The 19,988-nt window shown below is 37.2% G+C and overlaps 1 protein-coding gene and 1 long non-coding RNA gene across 13 annotated transcripts in view; one reads left to right on the top strand and one right to left on the bottom strand.

The window, feature by feature from the left end:
- LOC136836938 (uncharacterized) overlaps positions 1–19,988 on the bottom strand; it is a 235,111-nt gene that overhangs the window by 131,686 nt on the left and 83,437 nt on the right. The window lies entirely within an intron of this gene.
- Positions 1–19,988, top strand: part of RhoBTB (Rho-related BTB domain containing) — a 137,388-nt gene that overhangs the window by 58,238 nt on the left and 59,162 nt on the right. Inside the window, exon 1 of one of the 12 annotated variants that reach the window (XM_067101451.1) lies at positions 12,611–12,702. The exons of 9 other annotated variants lie outside the window; for them this stretch is intronic. The gene's annotated coding sequence lies outside the window, so the exon portion shown is untranslated. Of the gene's footprint in view, positions 1–12,610; positions 12,703–19,988 lie in introns of those variants that run through there. 2 more of the 12 variants (XM_067101448.1, XM_067101445.1) reach the window with 2 other exon arrangements.

The following is a 19,988-nucleotide window of genomic DNA, read 5'->3' as shown; positions in this document are numbered from 1 at the left end:
ATGCTTGCGGAATTAATGTATTTTCTAAGTAGCGAAGTAAATGATACATGCCATTCGTACGCAGCAGTCAGTCTCTTTTTGTCACATGTTGCGTGAAGAGATTGATAGGAATGAGGGAAGACGTATGTTACAGATAAGTTATTGTTATTATTATTATTATTTTATTATTATTATTATTATTATTATTATTATTATTATTATTATTATTATTATTATTATTATTATTATTAATTAATTAATTAAAAAATACTCGTAGCAGCAAAGTCTTGAAATGGAGAAACAAATCCACGGTTATGTATGGGTACATATATTTAAAAATATTATTATTATTCGAAGACGCAACCTTCTCATATGGAACAAGCCCACCAAAGGGCCATTGACTTAAAATTCAAACTTCCAAAGAATATGGTGTTCATTAGAAAGAAGTAACAGAAGGTAACAGGAAATACAGAAAGAAGAGATAGGCTATTAGAAAAGAAAAATAATTCAACAAATTAACAAGTAAACAGATAAAAATGCAAGCAAAGATTAAGTTGCTTGATGTCACGTGTGCTTAAATTTAGGCACAGTGTGAGATAACAGTAGGTTTAAGTGGTAAAACTGGCGTTTGAAAATAGGCTTATTTAATAAAACTGACCAAGTATAGGCCTACTTTATAAAACAAGAATTACAGTATGCTCATGTGATTAAACTTGAGATTAGAATAGAATATAGAACGTAGGCCACAGGCCAAGCGCTGGGACCTGTGAAATCATTCAGCGCTGGAAGGGAAATTGACGGTAAGAAGGTTTGAAAGGTGTGACAGGAGGAAAACCTCGCAGCTGCACTATGCAACGATTGTTAGAGAGGGTGGAAAGTCAGATGGAAGAAAGAAAATACGAACAGAGGTACAGTGAAAGGATTGAAAGGGGTTGCAGCTATGGGCCGAAAGGACGCTGCAGATCCTTGAGTAATGCTAACAGTGCACCACGTGAGGAGCAGTGACGGCACTACCCCCAACCGGGGAATTAAACATGAGGAATATAGACCTTGATGATTAACCAATAGAGAGCGCGAGATAAATACAGTCTTCGATTATGAAATATTGTAATCACACAGGCTTTGAAAATTAATGCATTATATTACCAAGAGCGTTCAGGTAATGTAGACTTGGCAGGCTGAGATGATTTAAATATTATGTGCAGACGATAAACAACATTAATTATAGGCCTAGTGGACAAAACAAGGTTGAAAATATAGTCCTGGCCAACAAAACACAATTTAAACTATAGGCCTAACCGATAAAAAAAAAGTCTTTCCCGCAGACGGAAGTTAATTATGCGCAAGATTCATGTGGACTGTTTCGGAAGGGTTCGAGAAGCGATTCGATTCGAATTGACTGCAACGCAAGCCATTTAATTATAGGACGAGTGACGTGGCGGAATGGAGGAGCCGTTGTGAAATGCATTGAGACGGACAGTCTATTTGGGGCGAGGTGTCAGCGGCGGCCGTTGGGGGCGGGTTGGGGGTGGCGGTGGGGAGAGGGGGAGGGGGAGTTGGGGAAACGCCTCAAATGAGAGTCCGTAGTTTTTTCCTTATTGAAATGTTTCGACTCTTGAATATCACGGTTATTTTTTTATTATTTCTTGTTTTCTCGTCTTGTCAGATATTAGCTTCCTCTTACGTAATAAATATTTGATTTTTCATTAAGTTACTAGTCCCATGTACCCCTCTAACTAGGCTGTGACCCTCTAGAGTAGGCTAACTACCAAGTACATAATTCATCGGTTTGGTGAAGTGTCATTCAGTGGGTTGTTATGAAACACGCCTATACCGCTTTACCTCACTTTGGGATCGATCTTGGGTGCCTTTGTTATTGAGAACATTTTCAAGCACACTTCTTCAAAGTACCACACACAAACACATACAAGGTCTAGTTTTTCATCTTTGTACCACACTCTCTCTCTCTCTCTCTCTCTCTCTCTCTCTCTCTCTCTCTCTCTCTCCCCTTTCGTACCACAGCTTGGAGTACGAATCATTTCCTCGTTGCCACCAGGAAAGTCTATCCGGAAATCAGTGGTCTAGATACTTTGTTAGGTATATTGCTTCTTTGTGACGGACTCATTTGGTACGTAGACTGGCCTTTATGCTCACCCCGAGAACCGTAATGGAATAACGCGCTGTCTGTCTGAGATTTTATGGAGGACCATTGGGATCCATCACACGTTCTTTGTCAGAAACATTGCCTTATGGGCTTCCATGTTGCCATTCCGTCGTGGTTTTAAGGTTCTGGGAAGTGGCAATCTCTCGCCATTTGTTCTTTTTTTATTTTTTTAAGTTTGCGCGGGCGTTTCACCAATCTCCTTTGTTGTTGAGGGTCTGGTCTTATGGAGCATTGGGTTATGACTCTTCTGCTTATACTTTGCTGCTCTGTTGTTGCAGCTAATTCTGCTGCGTGTGTCCTGCTAGTTTTCGTACCCATATTCTTCTGCTAGTTCTAGTGCTGTTTTTATTCTTTTGTTTATTACCTTAATTCTCATACTCGTATACTGCCTGCTACTGACATTGTTATATGGTACCCGTAACATATTCTTTGACCCCGGTTTTTTGTTTCTTTTCATTTTTTGCCTCAGTTAAAGCGACGTCAGTTCAGTGTGTAAGTTTTTGCCAAAATTAGACTATTCCAGTTTCCTGTTTTCTGTTCACGATAATTCTGTAATACTACCAATACCTACTGCATATTCCTGCCAATGCTTTATCACTAATGTTGCTCGTTTTATTTTCCTGCTAATACAGTACTTTTTCTGCTTTGTTTTTATTCCTGATATTAGCATGTCACTCATTCTGCCGGCTTCCTGTTCTTACTAATCTCATATTCTACATCTGCTATCCTTTTGCTTTCTTACCAGTATATTCCTCGATATATGCTGCTGTTTTTCTGTTCCTGGTAAAATGCTGTGCTACATCTGCCATCTGTTTCTGTTCTTGCAGATACTACATTACTTCTGTTACATGTTTTCTATTCATGAGAGCCTGTACTGCCTACAATGCTGCTGCTCAGATCGCTTATTTCTACTGATTTTGTATAGGTCTTGCGGTTGATGTAAGCAAGATAACTGGTACTAAGTTACCTGGTTAGTGGCTTCGCCTGGAGTTGCCAAAGGTAGAATTGCTGCGCTTTCCCCTGCTTTCTCTTTTAAGAGAGTTTTCTCTGTCTGTTCCTGTACTTTGCCCAAAAAGTAAACACAGGTTATTTGTAAGTTAAAAATAAAAATAAAAGTTTCTTTGCATTGCGTTTATGTTACAACAACAACAGTAATAATAATAATAATAATAATAATAATAATAATAATAATAATAATAATAATAATAATATTATTATTATTATTATTATTATTATTAAATTATTATTATTATTATTATTATTATTATTATTATTATTATTATTATTATTATTATTGTATATGGAGATGATGACTATGGCGTGGGTCAGGTAGTGAAATTGGGCAAGCTCAAACCGTAGAGTTTATTGCCCTTAAGAATTTTATGATTCCCATAGGAGTGTATCTCATATGGCCACATCGAAGATGCATTTATTTTTTATCGAAGTTTTGGTGGTTTAGAAGTAATATTCGATAAGTTTAAATTTTATAAATTTCACGTAATCTGGGTTAATTTATGTTAATAATTATATATATCTTGATTGTTTCATTACGCATTCAAAAAATTAAAAGAAAGGAATAGGTACCTATCACATACAGTCCCTGAATTCAAACTTCATGTAAAGGTCTCTGCCCTAAAAATAAAAGGTGTAAACTTCACCTGCACCTACATGAAATTAAACGATGGGCAAAACATACAGCCCCTTCTCAAAGGTAAAACTTCCGCTCGCGGAATTTAGACATGGTATAAATTTTGGGTATCTGAAGTTAAACGTCTTGTAAACTTCCTCTTCCTTAAAATAAATATAGCTTAAACTTCTCCTCTCCCTGAAGATACACGATACCTAAACTTCCCATTGATGAAAGTAAACTTAGCTTAAATTATGTCCCTTAGAAGTTAAACGTACTGCAAGCTTCCCCCACGTAGCGTAAAAAAAAAATAAATAAATAAATAAATTCGCAGAAGTTCAGCGTCGCCTAAATTTCTCCCTTAAGGTAAAGATGGTGTTCACAATACCTTCTCTGAAGTTAAATTTCAACCCTAACTTCTCCCGTTAGGTATAGGTAGCATAAATATCTCTCCGAAGTTAAATGCTGCCTAAACTTTCCGTAGTTTAAGTGCCCCCTCTTTTAAAGGTAACTTCCCTAGCTGAAGATGAACGTGGTGTAAACTTCCCCTCATTTAGCCTCCCCTCCTTTGTCTTTCTTAAAAGTAAATGTTGCATGAAGTTCCCTTCTTGAAGGTAAACATAACAAACTTAACTTCCTTGAAGTTATAAAGTTCCCTTTTTGAAGATAAACATAACAAACTTAACTTCCTTGAAGTTATAAAGTTCCCTTTTTGAAGATAAACATAACAAACTTAACTTCCTTGAAGTTATAAAGTTCCCTTCTTGAAGGTAAACATAACAAACTTAACTTCCATGACGTTATAAAAGTTCCCTTCTTGAAGGTAAACATAACAAACGTAACTTCCTTGAAGTTATAAAGTTCCCTTCTTGAAGGTAAACATAACAAACGTAACTTCCTTGAAGTTATAAAGTTCCCTTCTTGAAGGTAAACATAACAAACTTAACTTCCATTACGTTATAAAAGTTCCCTTCTTGAAGGTAAACATAACAAACGTAACTTCCTTGAAGTTATAAAGTTCCCTTCTTGAAGGTAAACATAACAAACTTAGCTTCCTTTGAAGTTACAAAGTTCCCTTCTTGAAGGTAAACATAACAAACTTAACTTCCTTGAAGTTATAAAGTTCCCTTCTTGAATGTAAACGTAACAAACTTAACGTCCATGAAATTGATTGTAATGTGAACTGTCCCTCCCCCTAAGGTCAACCCAGCGTAAACTTTCCTTCCGACTAAATCCTTTTCGGGACAGAGATCCAAAGTTCACCTGTGTGACGTCATCCAAAAAGGAATTAAAACCAGATATTAAAACTAAACATTCGCCGACACAAGTGACGGGGAACTCAATTTGCACTCACCACTTCCGGAAATCACTTCCGCGAGATTCCTTTATGCTTCCTGATAGCGGAATCTCCCACTCTTTGGAAGTGAGGAGGTGGTGATGATTAAGTGTGTTTTGGAGTGTGAGGCTTGATTGCAATTGAAATCAGTTCTGGAGTGTAGTAGTTGATAGCAGGTGGAATAAGGGTTGAAATGTAAGACTTGGTGACCTCATGGGCCATGTTAGAGCATGAGGCTTGATAGGTCCAGCGTTTGAGTGTAAAATATGGCGATATGAGTAGCGTTAAGAGTGTAAGGCTTGCTTGATAGCAGCTGGATCACCTGTTTGAGTGTTAGACAAATAGCCTATGGAGTAAGGGTTAAAGTTTAACGCTTGATAGCAGGTGGGATCAGTGTTAAAGTGAAAGGTTTGATAGCCGGTGGAGACAATGTTTGAATGCAAGACTTAAGAGCAGCTGGAGTAAGGTCTGAAGTTTAAGGCTGGATAGCAGGTGGAACCCCTTTTGGAGCATAAGGCTTGGTAAGGCAAAGAAGGCTGATGGAGGCGAGAATAACAGGCAGTACAAGTATCAGGAGTTAGGCTAAGTGGATGAACGTTGGACCCAGTTGACGTAGATGACATGTAGACATCTTCACTCGAAGCTCTTTATCATTTTTCAGTGAGTTCAAGAGAGAGAGAGAGAGAGAGAGAGAGAGAGAGAGAGAGAGAGAGAGAGAGAGAGAGAGAGAGAGACTCTCACTTAAGGGAAATACATTAGTGAGAGGCTTGTTTGTTCGACAAAGCTATGTTCAGTGCCGTATGTCGCAAAGGGCCTCTGTGAAATTCCGCCACCCACGTATTTCATGTGCTTTATCTTCCATAAATCTCCACTCGTTCCAGCCTCCGTTCTCATTGTTCTCTCCAAGTAGGCCTGGGTCTTACAGCTCATATGGTGACCCCCAGGAGCCCTTGGTCGTCTGTAGTTTTCATCATCAAGTCTGGGCATATATTCGTCTGACCTCATTGTCAACATCAGGCGGGACTCATTCATATCTCAGTATCATAACTATCCATGATTTTTCACCTTCCTTAATAATCTTTACGGCTATAGACCAACTTGAATGTCATGGTGCTAAAAATAAAGCCAGAAAACGTGCTCTGAAGGTACTGCCTTCATTCTGACTAAATTTGTCCCCTGAGCACATTCAAAAATAACAGCCCAAAGAATCGTGTCCAAAACAACATGACGAGACAGTTTCATCAAGAACGTCGTCGGGAATTTCAAATCTCTCATCTGACCACTTCGCCTTGAAGCAAAAACAGGATGCTAGTTTCCCTTAGCCTCGAGTTTGAGTTAATGGATGGTCCATGGTCCTTACGGCATACGCAAAATAAACGGTAAATAATTCTACACGAACCGATGATATTGTTAAAACATGGTTGGAGTTGTATCAATTAACGGGTATATGTATATATATATATATATATATATATATATATATATATATATATATATATATATATATATATATATGTTGTATATATATATATATATATATATATATATTATATTGTATAAAGATATATATATATATATATATATATTGTATATTAAATTATATACTATATCGATATATATATACACCAGTCTTAATAAGTTGTATCAAAGAAAAGGCAATATATATATATATATATATATATATATATATATATATATATATATATATATGTAAACATTAACAATATATATATATATAAACTGTGTGTGTGTATATATATGTGTGTTTGTATATAAACATCACACAGACAATACAAAATAACGTACAAAAAAGACCAGTGGAAAAAAAAGCACAGAAAACACACGCATCACCCATCAAAGCTGCCATTGAGGCGTGACCATGGCATTGTACTTAAGGTGTGCTGAGGCATAACTCATCTCAATAGGATAGATGCTCGGATGCTTAGTCATGGCTTCGCAGGGTCATCCACCGAGAGAGATGACTCAACCAACGACAATAATATGATTATAGGTATTATCTCCGTCAGCAGAGTATTTCACCGTTCAGATTTCGCTCTTGTCTGGTGCAGGGTGTCTGTATGTCTGTCTCTGGAGACCTGGGTAAGTGGTTGTGGATGACAGTAGATGGAAATGTTCATTGGAGGGCCCTCGCCTCAAGATTTACTTGTTAGACTTCGCTTGAGGTCTGATGGAGAATAGAACAGAATATAGACTTTAGGCCACAGGCCAAGCGCTGGGACCTGTGGAGTCATTCAGCGCTGGAGGGAAGAAGGAAAATAGGCCAAAGGCCAAGCGCTGGGACCTATGGGGTCATTCAGCGCTGGAAGGAAGAAGGAAAATAAGCCAAACGCTGGGACCTATGGTGTCATTCAGCGCTGGAAGGAAAATTGACAAATTGGCAATAAAAGGTCTGAAAGATGTAACAGGAGGAAAACCTCGCAGTTGCACTATGAATCAATTGCTAGGAGATGGTGGAAAGTAAGATGGAAGAGAGTATGAACGGAGGTGCGGTAAAAGAAATGAAAGGGTTGCAGCTAGGGGCCGAAGGGACGCTGCAAAGAACCTTAATTAATGCCTCCAGTGCACTGCATAAGGTACACTGACGGCACTAACCTCCTACAAGGTTGGTTGTTGATGAAAGTAAATGAAAATGTTCACTGGATGACCGTCGTCTCAAGATTTACTCTTGGTGAAGAGTTGAGGGACTAATTCCATTAAGTTTATCTTGGCCATTACTACTGAAATGCCATTGGCAGAGGAGTCCTGTTCTTTTTTAATGTTGGTATAATTCAAAATAATTTTTTTATAGTTTTAAGATAATTAGCTTTTATCCATTTCCATAACCATTTGTCCTTCCAACCCTTGACTGCGAAACTGTTTCAGTTTTCCATGTGTTGTAACACCCTCTGGGCCACATCTACTCATGTGTACTCTGCTTCCAGGATTTGGAATTCTCTCTCTTCATCCTTTTTCTCGGATTCTTATGTCCTTCTCAGGCATTCTAATATCCCTCTTGCGCACCTCTAACAGGATTGGCATTTCTCTCTCTCTCTCTCTCTCTCTCTCTCTCTCTCTCTCTCTCTCTCTCTCTCTCTCTCTCAAAGAATTTATATAGCAAACAGCACAATGTCAAACACTAGAAAATAATAATAATAATAATAATAATAATAATAATAACAAATTATTATTATTATTATTATTATTATTATTATTATTATTATTATTATTATTATTATTATTATTCTCCGGCAGCTGTGGTTCAACGCTCAGTCCTAGGGGATGACGTCAGCGTTGCGAATGTAGGCGGTGGAGAAGAGAGAGAGAGAGAGAGAGAGAGAGAGAGAGAGAGAGAGAGAGAGAGAGAGAGAGAGAGAGAGAGAGCGCACACACGATATATACGTATACAAATACATACCCATGTACGAATACATACCCATATATAAATACATACCCATATTCATATCCATTTGCATATACAAATACGAATCCATATACATATACACATACATATACGATATAAGGACTGAAAAACATAGGATCACCTTCGTGATTAAACTCCTTAAATAGCCAAGGGGATGTGCCATTATGCCCGTAATCTCAGTTTGTCTTAAGGGATTTAAGTATTTTGCGGACCCTGAGGTAAGTGGAGAGACTGTGACGGTCGAGAGAGAGAGAGAGAGAGAGAGAGAGAGAGAGAGAGAGAGAGAGAGAGAGAGAGAGAGAGAGAGAAGCAATTGCCTGGCTCCTTGATAGGAAAAGCTGTTAACCTTTCCAACTTTGACCCTGCTTTTATTGACATGGACCCAGAAGACAACGAAAGTAATCGGTGATTGTGGATTGTATTTATCTATGTTTTGGTGGGGAGTGGCTGTTTTTTTTTTTTTTTTTCATTCAACTAACTAATAGGCTTAGGTAATCCATGGCCTGGATACAGAAATCACGAGGCTGTAGAGGTTATACCCGCACTTCCAGATTCATGCCCTCATTGCAGCTCTTTGAATGATTAGACGAGAAGTAATGATTCTCTGTGGTAATTGGAAGCAAAGGATGAGAATCTTTGTGGTAATTGGAAGGAAAGGATGAGAATCTTTGTGGTAATTGGAAGCAAAGGATGAGAATCTTTGTGGTAATTGGAAGCAAAGGATGAGAATCTTTGTGGTAATTGGAAGCAAATGAGATGAGAATCTTTGTAATTGGGATGAGATTCTCTGTTAATTGGAAGCAAAGGACGAGAATCTTTGTGGTAATTGGAAGCAAAGGATGAGATTCTCTGTGGTAATTGGAAGCAAAGGATGAGAAACGCTCGGAAGAATGTAAGTCAATGGAATAAAGAGAATTACATTTTAGAAATTATACTACCTTACGACCATCAATACATAAAATAATGTATTTTTTACAAATCAGGATCATTCAAGGATCACACCGTATATGCATTGTGCAAGGAATTGAAGCTCTCCTTATTTAAGAATATCATATAGATCTGCGGAGCTGGATGTCTAATTAGTTATGTTGTAGTTGACAGCTGAAATTTTAATATCTCGGCCTCTTGAATCTTACATTGCTGTGTCTGTAAAACTGAGTCGGAAGTTATTTGATGAGTTAGTGTCCGTTCCAGGTTGAAAAGGCCAAGAGGAAAAACACTGCATTTTAATGAATAATAAATGTGCGAGGTAGGAAGGTAGGAAATGACGTCATTGAACTGACTCTCTCTCTCTCTCTCTCTCTCTCTCTCTCTCTCTCTCTCTCTCTCTCTCTCTCTCTCTCTCTCTCTCTCCGGGCGCTCTCTTACTCAAATGGTGCTTCTGATATGGGATGGAGTGTATTCTCTCTTCACATATAAATTTTTAAGAACAATGATGCTGAAGGTGTTGAAAATTTGCAAAAGGTTGATATTTATTTTGTGAGATTTCGTCTATATATATATATATATATATATATATATATATATATATATATATATATATATATTAATTTTGATAGTTTTAATTTTATTATCTGAATTTTAATTATCTTTGCAATGTATTTGTTTTTAATCTTATTACCTGGAATGCTTATAATTTTTTTATTACATTTATAATACATTATCTGTCTGTCTGTCTGTCTGTCTGTCTGTCTGTCTGTCTGTCTGTCTGTCTGTCTGTCTGTCTGTCTGTCTGTCTGTCTGTCTGTCTGTCTGTCTGTCTATTTATATATATATATATATATATATATATATATATATATATATATATATATGTATGTATGTATATGATCTGCAACTGGAGCTGGAGAGAGCGATAATTTCGAATTCCATAGAAATCCTAAGCAGGGGTACAGGAACTTGGCAGTTAGTTGACCATTGTGGGTTTCAGTGTTGGAGAGACAGAGATGAAAATCGTAATCGATCAGTACGCCGTCAAATTAATAATAATAATAATAATAATAATAATAATAATAATTGAAAATGGCCGGGGTCTGACATGGTACCACTGCGTAGTCGACACTCACCTAGTCTGAAACCATTCATAAGATTTCTCTCTCTCTCTCTCTCTCTCTCTCTCTCTCTCTCTCTCTCTCTCTCTCTCTCTCTCTCTCTCTCTCATACATACAAAGATTTCGGGAATGGCTACCTGTGTAATGCCCTAATTTGCGTTTAACTTCTGTTAACTCGTGGTGGTATTTTTTCCTTTACAGCAAAGAAGTTGAAGAACTCAATGTGCATTTTTTATCCTTGTGGTTTTTATGTAGGACTTAGTCATTTTCCTCGAGGGTTGAGCTAGGTTTTATACTTGCAGTTCTTCGACTTAGGCCTAAAATTGAAATCCTCGATTAATTAGCCCCACCTACCAAATACCCATTGTGCAGTGAGTTATTATGTAGAGGGTAGTTAATCGACTGTAGTGTCTCACAGGCTTAATACAAGACAGCAATCTTAAGAGCCACTCTAAGGGGAGAAAGAATTCTATATCCAAGCGTAGGCCTAGGAATATCCAGTCGAGAACCGCGTTCCATTCAGTTGAAAAACGATTTAGGCCTACATGAAAATCGCATTTACCCAGCGTTGCTTAGCTTCGGTGATAGAGGAACAGCTGCGCAGCGAACGTGTTGCTTACTTTATTATTATTACTATATTTTAGTAGTAGTAGCAACAGTAGTAGTAGTAATAGTAGTAGTAATATTAGTTTCATTTGTATATTTGTTGTTTCCGATACTTTACCTTGTTGGAGGGGCTAGGAAGTAGAGAGATTGTTAGTGGCTTCAGAATTCGAGCTTTTTACGTTTATTAGACGAGAGAGAGAGAGAGAGAGAGATGGGGAAGAGAGAGAGAGAGGAAGGTGGGGTTCGATATGACGTATGTATCTCCGTCAATCACAGAGAAGTTGGGGGGAAGGGGTTGAGAGAGAAGTAGGAAAGAGGGGGAGAGAAGTAAGGAAGGTGAGAGAACGAAGTGGAAAGTTCAACGGCGAGAGAGAGAGAGAGAGAGAGAGAGAGAGAGAGAGAGAGAGAGAGAGAGAGAGAGATCTAAAAATAGCCTTCCCTTGCTCCGAGACTCTCTGAAAACGTTTGATACAATTTGGCGCTGAGCCGATAGACAGCGAGAATGAGTGTGAGTCAGAACTCTTCGTTCGTATTGATCCTGGAATGGGACCCCATGGGTGGGAGGGGAGAGAGAGAGAGAGAGAGAGAGAGAGAGAGAGAGAGAGAGAGAGAGAGAGAGAGAGAGACGTACCAGCCATCTTCGCTATCAACTGGCGAGAAGAGGCAGAGAAACCCCAGAGAGTGTAGAGACTAGAGAGGAATGGACTCTATTCCACAGGCAACCTCTTTCGGTTGACCCTTCTGCTTGCGCCCTGGTGATAAGGTCGTGTTAGATTAACGTTTTAAGGCTGGTTCTGTGTCCTCCGGGAGAAGGTTAATGCGTTAATTACATCGTTTTCCTCTGTCGGTGATAAAAAGGGATAAAAGACGAGAGCTAACGAGAAAGAGAGAGAGAGAGAGGGGGGGCGAGAGCGAGAGAGTAAAGAATAGACCGAAAGTACTCTCAACATCTGCTTCTTCTGGTTGCGCTGTTTCGTGGTGACATAGTCCCATTCCTCAGCCGTCACATAAAAATACTGGTGCTTTTAATCGCCCGTGTTTTTTTTCTCTCTCTTTTTTCTTTTCGTACGTGTGAAGGTGGTCCTCTGTTCCGTGTGCGCAGGGAAAAATGCTTGAATAAGGTAGATTTTGTCGTGTATGATTTTTCATTGTCGTCTGTTGGAAGTGATGAATGGAACGTCGCTGTTACCAAAATTAGCAAATACTTTGCGTTCCACAAAGGAAGCCACAGTGTAGTGTTTGTTTTTGTCGTTTGTATCATGCTTTTTATTCATTCCCGTTAATGTTACCGCTACATTAATTACTATTTATAAACTTTATGTGTAATCCCTAAAAAACAAAAGCGCCCCATTGGAAAGAGAGCTAAAACGAGTACCATGTGATTAAAAAAATACCAAAATCCGAGGGGTTTGTTCGCGATGTGGCAACACTGAAGATTCCCGCCTACCCACCAACATGGCAACCTCTCCGATCAGCTGATGGCTTATGGAACACTCCCTGACTACCGCTGGGAGAAAGGTAAATTAGATGGTTTCACCCATGTCTCTGGCTTCCCTGGATGATTTTAGGGAGCTGTATTTATTTTAGATGTGGTGAATCAATGAAATTCTGAGCCTGCAAGCACAGCGGCGAGGGGAAGACCGTAGCTAGGTGAGAAAGGTGGCGGGGATATCGCCGTAGACTTTGTTGTCTTGCCAGAGGTGACATGTCTTTGCTAACCATCTGTTTTCGAATCTGTGGCTAAATTTAGATGGGTTGCAGTCACACCTGTTGTGGACTGAATTGGTTTGCTTTTTCATTCGTGTTCACCCGAAGCTTTTACGGGTTGTGCATTGCATATGGTTAAAACGGAAGGTTTTTAGGAGACAGTATTCCTAACTCTTTCTAAAAGATGGATATACAGTATGTGGTCAAATGTTAATTGTTATGTGAAGTGGTAGGAGTATCATATGTGATTGTTTATCTCGTGGTATCTTTTCACTTTCCTAGGCGTAGGAAGTGACTGCCGTGGACAGCTATGTTAGCCTCATATATATTTGCTTTCCCAAAGATTAGGTTGCATAATACAATAAGATACCATATATATATATATATATATATATATATATATATATATATATATATATATATATATATATAATATATATATATATATATATATATATATGTATATATGTATGTATATATATACATACATACATGCATATACAGACACATAAAGCCCAAAGAAATAGCTGACTGTAGTACTTCATGAACAAATAATCTCTCCTTTTGTATTAGATACTGATAGGTAATTCACACTCACTTAACACTTTCAAAGTTAAGGATTCATTCAAGAAGGGTCATCTGTCACATGGACAGTCAGGTAAAAAAAAAAAAACTATCACTTTGCAAGGGATGATTATTTACAGAAGACTAACGCGGGTGACAAGTTCAAGATGGCTGTATAGTGTACAAGGTAAATTATTGACCTGTTGGCATCGTTGCTCCTGATACGTAGTACAATTCTGAATTTGTGACCCTAGGTTTTCGTTAAAAGAGGTATTAAATATAGTAAGCAAAAGAAATTAACGTGGCACAGATGAATTTTCATGGTACCTTAATTTTACGGAATTTCTGAAAATATAAATTACCTTTGAATAAAAATTAAAATCGCTTTTTCTCAAAGCTGAGTCTAAGGTACGTCTACCTTTTTAACAGGTGGCGGGCACAATGCGCACAGGTATGGTTGGGCCCGGGAGGACCTCTGTCTGAAGGGGGAGATACCAGGTCCTTTGAAGACAATGCAGGTTAATACCCTCGTGTTTGTACAGTACAGAGGTAACTTGTTAAGGTGTCCATGGGGCATTTTCCTCAGGGACTGTGTGGTTCTAAAGCCAATCTTGATAAATTTAATAAAATAGCAATACTGAAACAACTTTGCTAGGGCTAAACGAACGGTGAAAAGAGTTACACAAAATAAAGCAGTTAAGATCAGGCAGAGGGACATTCTAACAGACGAACTTTAAATATGTTAGGTCGTCTGGAAGCTCAAATAACACGACGAAAATATGGAGTTGTCATTTCATAATAATCACAACCTTGGTAAACCAGAAATTCCTTATTTCGTCAACCAAGAGGTACAGTATATTATTTCCGCAGTATATTATTTGTATTTTACATGTTCAGCCACTACACTTGTTTGTTCGAAAATGAAGCCTTATTTGTGCATCTTTTCAATTCCATGTTTGTATGTTCAACAATGAAGCCCTATTTATCAGGACTTTTTATTTGTGCAGCCTTTCACCTCCATTTTTATTTGTTCAGCAGTGAAGCCCTATTTGTCATACCTTTAATTTGTGCGACCTTGCGTCTTCAATTTTATTTGTTCAACAATGAAGCCTTATTGGTCATTACTTCTTATTTGTTCATAACTTCAACTGTTATTTATTCAACCACGAGCGATATTTATTTAAATCAGTGTTTCTTTCTTTTTCGTGATATTTTTCTCGGTAAAAATAGACGTTATTATCTGAAATTTGATTTATGCTATGTAATAATTCAGCAATTGCAATAAATTTCACAATCATAACCATTTTCTCCTACGTACTCGTGACTTCGATTTACTCTACATCACCTTCATTCACCAATGACCTCCGTGATTCTTGAATGATTGAATTCCGCTTTATCCCTCACTCACTTCTTTCACGCGGTTCACTTAAAAAGAGAATGTAATAAAAGTGTGGCAGTTTTTATAAAGTAAACATTCAGTAACGTTTATTACAAAAGAAGATGAAGGTAAATAATCGGAAAATTGAATGACGACACAATCTGTATTGGAATAATCGAGAATGGCTAAAGAAAACGGGACTGTAACCTGCAAGAAGCACGGGGGAAACCCTAAAAAGTTGAAAATCAACTCAAAAGTTGCATGATTCGAGATTTTTTTTCTTTGTCTCCAAACAAAGCAAAGCACTTGAGGAAGAATGGAGTTGATTTTTACCTTCCCGATACATTTAACACAAATTTTTCAACATAAATTACATTTAATTCACGAACACACATTTAATGAAAAGTAAAGGTTTACATGGAAACGGTAATTGCTCTATGTCTATATAGGACTCTTATCGTTAAACAGTTGCGTTAGATTTTCTGATCGGCGCAATAACCAGGCATAAGCTGTAAGTGTTTAGTACACGACCATTATCCCACGTTCGACCTTGCATTTTCATACTGCGGTTCCTTTTCGTAGCCTGGTTTAGGAAAGTATATTAATAACATTTCTCTCAAAACATCGACCGCTGTGTGATGCAACTCGGTGCCTTTCTTCTAACACGATTCTTTCAACATATCTCGTTTTATCACTAATATATTACCGTAAATACGAGTTTTTTTTTATTACAATCCTTAGCATTTGTTGTCAGTGTCATATTCACCTGTATTATTAATTCACGTGACGGTTTTATGAATAATGATCTTTTGTACTTACGTCATATCTGGATCGAGTAACGTAACACGCCGGGTACTGGAGAATTGATAGAAAACGTTTACGGTTGTATGTATGTATGTGTGTGTGTATATATGTGTGTATATATGTATATATATATATATATATATATATATATATATATATATATATATATATATATATATATATATGTATATATAGTTTACCTTTTGCCTCTTAAAGAAGCCAGGTTTTCAGCGAGTATTTTTGGGATGAGGTCGTTAGCCCTACGGATGCTCAAGGGATCTGTATGCCAAGGGCTCCTGTCACATATAATATAAATATAATATATATATATATATATATATATATATATATATAAGCCTTTCAAATTTCAGTTGGTAATGAATTCCCGTTTACTCTATTGCTTGAATTTAGAAATAAGTAACATTAAGAAATAGATAAATAAACAGGATAAAATCGAAACGCCATTAAATCAGCATCACCTGTTGAACCAGGTGTGTTTTGTTTAGAATGCATGATAAGGCTATATCAACAGTCACATTCGCACGTGGAAGCTGTCTGCCTTTTTTCACTTTTTCTTTTTCTTTATACTTTTTCGTCCTCCGAATCATGTTGCATGCTTGTTTTTCGGGGGCTTTTTGAAGAGGACTTTACGAAAGATTTGTTTGCGAAAGATAAACTTTCGGTGGGAATTCTATATAGCGTTTTGTTTACTTTCAATTTTTATTTGAGCGTTTTTCATTTTTCGGTTTTATTTCCTTAAGAATTTCACTCGAAAATGATTGTAATGTCAGATGCTTTGATGATGGGTCATTTGGACGGGTATTGTTTATTATTAACTTTTGGATGGGCTTCATTAGAATGGTTTTAATGTTTGGCTTGTGGGGATAAAGACTTTGGTAAACATTGCGATGGATCCGAAAGAAGATGCTGCAAGATGCATTATTTTTTTCGGTGGCGGAGGTATGCGTCCTTTGAGCACTTTTCGGGTTCACTGCACGCGCACTCGTTACAAGAGCATTCAAGAAGTGCCTCTCGAGCCTTCCGTCCCACTGAAGAGAAGAAGGCTTTCTGCCTCCCAGCGTAGTTCTAGTTATGTAAGTACCATTCTGTTTGGCAATGGGATAGGTATATTCTGTAGCTTGGCAAAAGATGAGCTAATGATGACAGTGAAAGTGCAAGTCAGAAGGATAATCTTAGTAATGTAAAATATTAGGACGTTGAAAGTGTATTCATAGAGGCAGTTACTCATTCATAGGACTTACAACCTTGATGATCTTTGCAATCTGACGTTTTCTGTTCGATAGCGTCTCCTTTGAGTGCTTGAAAAATTTGGCTATTCGCCTTTTCCTTGTGATATTTCATATTTTCGCCTCTTTTTAACGTCACACCTACGACACAAAAGTTCATATCAAGAACTTCAAGTTTTTTCCTTTTTAACGTCATACCTACGACACGAAAGTTCATCTCAAGAACTTCAGCTTTTTTTTATTGCCATTTAGCGTCCACGTATTGGTATTCTGTATACTTCGAAGTACTCGTGCAATTAATTACTTTCCACCACCATCTGTATTGACATTCATTGCCAGTCGGTAATTTATCATCTGCAAACATCAACTGTTCCACACAATATTATTATTCATGACTCACTGTCTTATCCTACAACTCTCTCGCGGCCGGAATGATGATTAACGGACACTTGGCCGATAGACGAAGCACCGAAGAACATTTCGCCAAATGGAAGTTTTAATGTTCCTCTATTTTTGCTATATACTTTTTTAAAGCAAAACGTAAAACGATAAAATGAAAACACAACTGCATGAAAGCTAAAACTCTGTAGAACAAGTACTAGAGACTAATAAAATATCGTGTTTCTAATGTAATTTCCTAATGTCGCAGAGTCAAACATCCCATCACAGAGCCACCAGTGGTGCTTGAAAGCAGGAAGCCTCAAGTTTTGAAGCGCTGATGACAAAGTCTTTTCTTTCAATTGATGTCTTTAGTTGTCAGTTAAAATGTTCATGACTCATGCCGCGTGTTATCTAAGCACCATCTGTTCCAGTTTCTTTCTAACGAAGTGCACTTGCAGCAAGCATCAGCTGGGTACTTACTCTTGCATTGTATGACAATCGATGCAACTTCCTCTGACTGTTATCTTTTTAACTTTTGCTTTTTATCTTTTTTTACTTATTATCGTTAAGGTAGTGTGACATATTAAAATTGAAAGTTGTCAGTTCGGATGTTGAGAATTGGATTCATGGAATGTTGAGCTAAAAAGCAATGTTCTGGGGAAACTTTAACCATGCAGCGCTAAAGAAAGTGAAGAGAGAGGGAGTTGGGGTGGTTAGACAGCAAGATAGAGAGACCTAGAAAATAAATGAGATGAAGTGCAAGGTTCTATTTAAAGGTGAATATGGGAGACCACCTCACACTTGCGCTAAGAAGTAATAATGAGGAAGGTTGGACACCTAGACTGAAGAAAGGAAGTGAAAATGGAGATAAAGTAAAAGGCTAAAAAGTGGGTACAGCTAGGGCCGAACAGATGCTGCAGACAACCTTTAGTAATGCCAACGGTGCACCACGTGATGTCCACTGATGGCATTACCACCACCATTCTTGAAATTTTCGGCTAAACGTCCATTAGGTGAAATATCCCATCGAAATGTTCAAAATGTCTGTTCTATTTAATCATTTTTAGTTTACTACTACTAAAATAAAACTGTTTTAATAATTTTTAGTTTTCTGTAAAGGAAAACTGTTGTGCCGGCTTTGTCTGTCCGTCCACCCTCAGATCTTAAAATCTACTGAGGAGGCTAGAGGCCTGTAAATTGATATGTTGATCATCTACCCTCCATTCTTCAAACATACCAAACTGCAGCCCTCCAGCCTTAGCAATTTTTTTTTATTTTATTTAAGGTTAAAGTTAACCATAGTCATGCATCTGGCAACGATATAGGACAAGCCACCACCGACCCTTGGTTAAGTTTCATGGGCCACGGCTCATACAGCATTATACCGAGGCCACCGAACGACAGATCTGTTTTCGGTGGCCGTGATTATACGATGTACAGAAAACTCGACTGCGCCGAAGAAATTTCGGCGCATTTTTACCTGTTCATTATTGTCAACCCTTCCTTCTCGTCCGGTTGAAATGTCATTTCGATTCTAAACCTTGCGGTCGCGTCAAAAGATCTTCCTTTTCTTATTCTTATCTCTACTCATTTTTGCTTTTATCTTCCCCCTCTCCACTTCTTTTTATCTCCCTTAATTTTTACCATCTGTTCACCCTCTTTTACCTCCCGCTCTTTTCTCTTTTGGGTCATTTGAATGATATCTAAAAATTCAAAAGTAATTTTAACTAAAATTTCCGGGAAGGTTAGCCTTGATAAGCGGAAAGAAAAAAAAGCACTTCTGGAATTTATTTTAAGATGGAAAAAATGGTGGTTCTTCAAAATTATTATTAATAATATTATTATTATTATTATTATTATTATTATTATTATTATTATTATTATTATTATTATTATTATTATTATTATTATTATTATTATGTACACAAGGTGAGAAAGTAATTTCCCTTGTGAATAAAATGCATAAATGAAAAAAAATGAGAAAAGCAGCTTAGAGAAGATAATTAAAAAAAACAATGATGAAAATAACATTTAAATATAGACAATAATTAACAAGAACTATTTAGATCAATAGACGTGATTCATTACAATGGGGTACAAGATACGGAATAGATGAAACTTTTAACTACTCACTCACGCACACACACACACACACACACACACACACACACACACACACACACACACACACACACACACACACACAAACGTTTGAATATTAAAACGCGGTCAACTATGTTCATCATTTTAAAAATTGTTCATCGACACGAAACTTTATATTTTCAAAACAAGGTGTTGTGATTTGACACTGGAGTATGAAATTGTTACCATAAACTCAGGACTTGCGCATAAACGTTATTAATAAAGAAATGCAAAGTTTTCTAAAGGATGTAAAGTTTGAAAATCCCAGTTTTTACATTTTTAATTGTTCAGGCAGATGTTTACTGAAGTGTTGTATAATTATCAACTGAAGAATGACTTATCATTCAAGCAACTGAAGTGCACTGAGGAGTAATAGGTTGTTACTACTACAACTACAGACAATAATAATAATAATAATAATGATGATGATGACCATGATGATAATGTCGAGAGATCATATTATATTGTAGAGGAGTGACAGAATTTTGTTCCATTTATTTTCATCGTAGTCAGTCGATTTATGTTTTGTTCTAAGAGTTTTGTGAGTGTTAAGTTCAACATTTTTAATCTCATGTTTAATG

The sequence above is a fragment of the Macrobrachium rosenbergii genome, chromosome 57, assembly GCF_040412425.1.
Source record: "Macrobrachium rosenbergii isolate ZJJX-2024 chromosome 57, ASM4041242v1, whole genome shotgun sequence".
In the NCBI taxonomy this organism is placed as follows: Eukaryota; Metazoa; Arthropoda; class Malacostraca; order Decapoda; family Palaemonidae; genus Macrobrachium; species Macrobrachium rosenbergii.
The sequence above is the reverse complement of the archived record's forward strand: the minus strand, read 5'-3'. Positions and strand labels throughout refer to the sequence as shown.